The following is a 6,817-nucleotide window of genomic DNA, read 5'->3' as shown; positions in this document are numbered from 1 at the left end:
GATGACGATGGCGACGATCTCCCCTCTCCGGAGCCTAGAACGGACTCCAGATCTGCCCTCCACAGGAAGAACGGGAGGTGGCAACGCCTCCGTATCGTAAAACGCGATGAACTCTTCTCCTTGATTTTTTCCGGATGAAAGAGGCTAAATAGAGCTGGATTTGGAGGCGGTGTAGTTTTGTGGGCCCCACAAGCCTGCCAGGCGTGGCTAGGGGGGGAACGCCTGGTGGGCTTTGGGGCTCCACGCTCCACTTCCTCCGCTGATTCTTGCGCCAGTATTTTTTATATATTCCACAAAAATTCTCCGTAAATTTTTAGGTCATTCCGAGAACTTTTATTTCTACGCAAAAACAACACCATGGCAATTCTGCTGAAAACAACGTTAGTCCGGGTTAGTTCCATTCAAATCATGCAAATTAGAGTCCAAAACAAGGGCAAAAGAGTTTGGAAAAGTAGATACGATGGAGACGTATCACACGTGGTCATCAAGGGTGCCGCCGGCGGTCCGTCATCCTAGGTGTCCTCCATCTTCAGGGTACCTATTCCTATGATGCCAGAAAAGACCCTGCCCGGTTGGGCGTTAAACTTTTGTTGCTATTACCTTTGCTGATCTCCTCTTTTCTTTTTCTCTTGAGGCGATGGTTTGTGCGCTGGTGGTCATTGTAGCGGGGCTGCAAAGCTTAGGGCCCGTCGCCGCAGCCGCCGTAACTTTGGGTGACGATGGATACAGGACCTTCCGGGTGTTCTGCCCTCCCGAGGCACCTCTTGTGCCGCCGCGTGCTTGGGTGTTGGAATCGTTCCTCGTTGTTGCCGAATCCTTAGGCCTTGCATCCTTCGTTAATGTGCATATTTTGATTCATCGTTAGTTTATCGTAAAGCGAGAGGGTCCAGGTCAGGGCCTATGAGGCGCTTAGTTTGTGGATTTGCGTTGGTTCCTCGCGTAGTTCCTCCAGTGCAAATCCTGTTTCGCAAGCGGGACAAGGTGAAGACCCTTTCGGCACTCTATGTTTGCAGGTCCCGGTCCCGCACATTTCCTCGCTACCGCGAGGTTCAACCCGTTACCAAGGCTGTCCCTCACAGAGAAAAGCCCCGGCACCCTGGGGGGCCGAGTGGCTTTGTGACCAGTAAGGTTCCTGAGGCGCGCTCCTCAGGAGCCCCCCTTGACGCTCGAGCCGTTCTACGTCGTCAGGCCCCGGCCTTGACGGCCGGTAAGGTTCCTAAGGCCTGCCCAGGAACCCCCTTTCTGGCGCCCGAGCGATTCCGCACCTTGTCCTTTTGGTCATTGTCCCGAGGAGCCATGAGGCCTCCCGAGACTCTTTGTGGTGGAATCAAGTTTTGGTCCGGATCCCCCAGCGGAGGTTGACCACTAAAAAAGTTGCCCGTGAGGTGGTTAGTCCTTGCATTCATGCTCCTTGACTCCTTGGGGTGGCACGGAGTAGTTGTCTCCAAATACGTCCTCCGAACGGGAGGTTTCAAAGCCGGTGGAATAAGAAACGCCAGAGAAGCTTTCCCCCATTTTTTTATTTTTCAAACATCGGGCATTAAGACTGGAAAAAACCAACTCAATAAATCAGCCAGTTCAAACTCAGTGGAAAATAGTTCGAATCCAAGAGAAATCAAGCAGGTGTCGCGTCCGGCATTTAAGGATGACATAGTCATTGGTGGACTATATGGGTTTCCTTGCCAGCTGCGAATATTGTCATTGGCAGGCCATGCTGATTGTCTTTGTACTAGCGCGGAGCTAAGGTCTTCCACTAGGCATGGGGTGGACCCCTTCCGCGTCCTCGGGAGTCCTGGGCGTATAAAGCCTCGGCTCGTTATTACGTGAGAGTGTCACGGTGGGGGTGTATATGGGAGGTCGCGAGGACGCTTTGGCCTCGCGAGTGTCCCTATCCCTGAGGCATTAGGGCCTGAGCTTTTAGAGTCATTGGGGGACCGTGTTGTACCCAGCGCGGAGCTATGGTCTTCCACTAGGCGTGGGGTGGACCCCTTCCGTGTCCTCGGGGGGCCCTGGGCGTATACAACCTCGGCTCGCTATTACGTGAGAGTGTCACGGGATGAAGTAGGTTCCGGAAGGATTGAAGGACGATGCAGAGGTGCGATGGGTTGATGCAGGTCTTGCATGCTCGCGCTCCTTCCCGGGAGGCCTATTAAGGGCTTTTTATGACTCTATGTTGACAGGTACCAGTCCCGCACATTTCCCTGCTGTCGTGAGGCGCCTCACGAGGCAAGTTCCCGACATCCCCCGATACCGAGCAAGCCTGGACGACACGAGGGTGGTGGAGTGGCATTATGACCGGTAAGGCTCCTAAGGCACGATGCTCAGGAGCCTCCTTCAACGTTCGAGCGGCTCTACGTCTCTAAGATCCACTCCCGCACATTTCCCAACCACCGTTGCGTGTGACCGAATGAACGGATGTAGCTACGGGGTCAAGCCCTGCCTCCCCCGATGACGACCGAATGTCCGTGGATGATATCAAGGGAGGCAGGTGGCCTTATGACCGGTAAGGCTCCTGAGGCACGATGCTCAGGAGCCCCTCTTTGACGCTCAAGCAACTCTGCGTCGCTAGGACCCGGTCCCGCACATTTCCTAACCGCCGCTGCTTGCGACCGAATGGACGATCTCAGCAGTGAGGTCAAGCCCTGCCACCCCTGATAACGACCAAGTGTCCCTAGACGATATCAAGGATGGCAGGTGGCCTTGTGACCGGTAAGGCTCTTGGAGTGCCATGCTCTGGAGCCCCCTTGGACGCTCAAGCGACTCTAATTTATCCCGTCGATCGTGGTCCTGAGGGGCCGTGGGGCTCCCCATTCCTCGCGTTGGGGCGATGCGTTGTGGCCGGTTCCCCCGAATGGGAAAAGGTGGATCGCCGAAGGATGCAAGCAAAGCAGTGTGTCGGATCGCCAAGTGGACGCAATGGAAATTGAAAAAGATACGACTTGTAGGAGTATGCCTCGAGCAGTTTGAAGTCTCTGTGATCAGCAGACACTCCTTAAGGCAATAGATCCAAAAAATTACCTTGTTGGATGGTTGAAGCCCCCTTGCGTCTGAAGAGCGCCTAGCGGGACTAGGCCCCCGACGGGCACGCGTGCATCATGGTCGTTGCGGGTGATCCGTGCCTTCTCGCGCCTCGTCATGACGTTCGACTCGTCCTTCTGAGGCCCGTGGGTTTGGCCCTACATAACACTTTAGTAGGGAAAGACAGCTAGTGCGACGTCCCGCGGCTTGAGGGTGCGTCCCTGCCCTCGCCCTTCGAGCTCGGCTCAAGGAGGAGCCCCCAGACGCTCCTCACTCCTGAGGTGGATAAACGCCCCGAGGGGACGCCTGGAGCTCTTCTTCGTCGGGAGGATCAGGTAGTGCCGCATACTCTGGCACGTACAGCTACATGTAGTTGCTCGCCCGTCCCCCACAACCGGTCGTCAGTGCGACAGTGGCGGTCCCTCTTGGTGGTGGAGGGGGATCCCCCCTGTCGTACTGCTCGGAGATCTTCTTGCGATAAGCCTCCGCACGAAGTTGCTTGTTCCTGTTGCCGCCATGGGCTGGTCCTGGCGCCGGCCGATGTTGATTCCCTCCTTGGTGTCCCATCATGTCTCCGTTGTCGTAGTTCATCTGCGCCATCGCCTTCGCCTTCTGCTAGCAGTGCCTAAGGGAGCGTTCATGTCTAGCCGCCCCAGGCTGTCGAGAGCCGCGCTAGTCTCGGTGATGCACGCCAGCGTGTGCATCGGTGGCGCCGCCATTCTCCTCGCGTCTGTGGTGGTTGTCGACGTGGGGCGCTTCATGGCCGGTCGCTGGGGTCTGGATAAGGTGGAGGGCAGCGCGAAGCGGATCTCTCTCGGCCCCACCCAGGGAAGGCAGGGCCCCGAAGCTTGCAGGCTCTGGGGCCGACACGCAGTGCGAACCCCCGGCGCCCGACGCCTGTGGCCTTGAGGATGCATCAGGCTGGATGGTCTTCTGGGCGATGGCGATTAGCACCATGATGTGGTCCACCTAGGCATCGAAGCCTCTTGGCATCGGTCGTTGCCAGAGCATCTCTCTTGCCATCCGCAACGCGTCGTGTACGTTGAGGTCTCCCAAGTTGATGCGGCGCACTACGGGTGCCTGGGCCGCAGCCCAGCCACCATGCGCCTGGGTGACCCAGGTGGCCGTCACAATGGAGGCGATGTTGATGGCCTGGTACGTGCCGCCTGGTCCCGCGACGCCGGCATGCGAGCTTCCTGCTGCTGTGACATGATGGTCGGAGACCAGCTCGGCGAGGTTCGAAGAGGCTGGTCGGTCGCCGACCATCGGTGCAGCGATCTGGGAAGGAGGGAGCTAGGAGAAAGCCTGCACACGCCCCTACCTGGCGCGCCAAATTTTGGATTTCGGGCTTCGCAAAACCCTTAAGGATTCGAACACAGTGGCGTGTACAACGATCTCTCTCGGTTGGACCTGACCTAGCCCGCTACTCGATGGGAACGGTGAAGAACTCACTCAAAGGTGAGGTGAACACAGAACACAGTAGTTTACCTAGGTTCGGGCCACTGCGAAGCGTAAAACCCTACTCCTACTTTTGGTGGATTGCCTCTCACGGAGGTTGATGAACAAACTAGTACAGTGCTCTCGAGCCTCCGGAGGCCAAGTGGCCAGGAGTGTTGTTCTAGGGTTTCGATGATCCGATCCCTCTGCCAAGTGTTCTACCCCCTCTATTTGTAGTGGAGGCCATGGTCCTCTTCCCTTATCGTAGGCGTGAAGGGATCCCACGACGGCCAGTTTCGGTGGGAGGCAAGGGAACATGCATCCCCTGTCAAAAGTAGTCTCCGACTACAAAGCCGCTGCCATCGCCACAGAGGTGAGCACAGGGATGACGTCCGTCCCGCCGGCGGGCGACCATGGTCTTGTTGCACCAGAAGGGAAACCTTTAGGAGATGCATTTGGAGTCCTGATTCGCTCCCACCTTTTTTGCACTGAAGGGGGAACCGTCCTGTCCTGTCGTCTTCTGATCGCCTGTCCTTCCATGGCGTCATCCTTGACTCCTGAGGCCCGATCTTGCCTTGAAATATCCGCTGCTCCGGAGGGGTCCTGAGGAGGGCCCCTTCGGGTCTTGATGTCGCTCTTCCTCACGAGGCTTGGCCCCTCGCGAGGGCCTTGTTCAGGGTGGTGCTGTTCCTTGCCGATCTTGTGTCGATGAAGTGGGCCCCCCCTGGGCCGCAGCTAGGCAGGTCTAGGTACCTCCATTCCTAGAACGCCGACAAAGGCCATGAAATACATGCGTACGGGCACTGACGAGCGACTCCATGCGGCTTCGATCTAGGCGGCAGCATGGAGTGCAACTCCATTGACGACACCGTGGTGCATGCTTCATCAAACGGGACATCATCGAGCACTCCATTGACTCTCTGGTGGCCACATGCGGCATCAATCTTCACAGGGGAGACGCTAGCCGAGATCGGGGTCGGCTGATTAAACGAGCCGACAAACAGGGACGACGACCAGGCAATCGACTGCATCAACGTCTATCGCGCCCGTGCATGTAGATCTCGTATGAGAGACAAGACACTCGTTGCCAAACACAGCAGATCCTTCATCCAGCCATGCGTAGGTACGCCCATGCATGATAACGTATCCATCTAGGAATCATGCACATGGACATATGAATCAATCTCCGACGAGGAGATGCATGCAACAAGACTTGGACTCCCACATGTTCCTTCTCCTCACGTGCATCGACGGGCAACGCAAGAGCGGTATGCCGATATCCACGGCCAGACGGTCCTCCGTAGCATCTATATCAAGACGAACGATCTACATCGACCCTGCATCATTATACCGAGCTGTACGACTATTGTCGAGCACATCTACGAGAAATGACCACGACATGCATCATCCATATGCTAGGCCGGTGTGGAAAGAGATGCAATTCTTCCTCTACTTCTCGGGCATGACACGACATCGATACTTCGTCGTCAAAGAGACGCCTTCAAGCGACTTATCATCATCTAGACGCCACTGCCACACGAGCGCGGACACTTCATCGCCAAGGTCATCATCAACATGGTCTTCACCAACATCTTCGTCAACACGCTGTCGCTGCCTTGTCCACAAGATGGACATCTAGCATCCTCTGACAGATATTTCTGCAAGGCGCGACCTCGACGACGGCAACGTCTGCGTCACGACCACGACATCGACCGTGTCATCCACGACGGTACGACTGCATCGACATGGCGTCACTACCCTGACGACCCTACACGGCCAAACGATTCTGGCAAAATTGATGTGTGCTCGATGGGTTTCCTCTGGTCTTGGCAAAACCGATGGACTCATCGCTGACGGCATCCTCTAACATCCGCAAGGTGCATCATCCATGTATGCAGCTCCGTCACAGCATATTTTTTTGCGCCTCTGGCTTTATGCGGTTTCATCATCCACGACGATGACACATCGATACCCCGACCACGGCTACATCATCATGATCGGCTACCTTGACATCGAGATTATTGTCTATGTCTATAGCAACTCATCAGCAACAACTCCAGTCAACAACGTCCGCATCATCAATAGCGCCCACGCCACTCCCGCTGCGACCGCGGAGGGAATAGAGGAGAGACAAGGAAGGCACCAAAAGGGGACGCAATCACCGCCCTAGGTGCCAACCCATCAGAGACGCACTTGATGATGACGCGATGAAGAAGAAATCACAAAGGCGCAAGACTTCAAATTCAGTCGCAAGTGTCCGCTTCACTCCTGCTACGACTGAGGGGGAATGTTAGAGATAGAATATGTTTAAATCATGTATGACTTGCCCTCTACTTCAAGTCTTTCTCTCCTCACATGTACT

The sequence above is a fragment of the Hordeum vulgare genome, chromosome 1H (genome assembly GCF_904849725.1).
Source record: "Hordeum vulgare subsp. vulgare chromosome 1H, MorexV3_pseudomolecules_assembly, whole genome shotgun sequence".
NCBI lineage: Eukaryota > Viridiplantae > Streptophyta > Magnoliopsida > Poales > Poaceae > Hordeum > Hordeum vulgare.
This window is presented reverse-complemented; position numbering follows the sequence as displayed.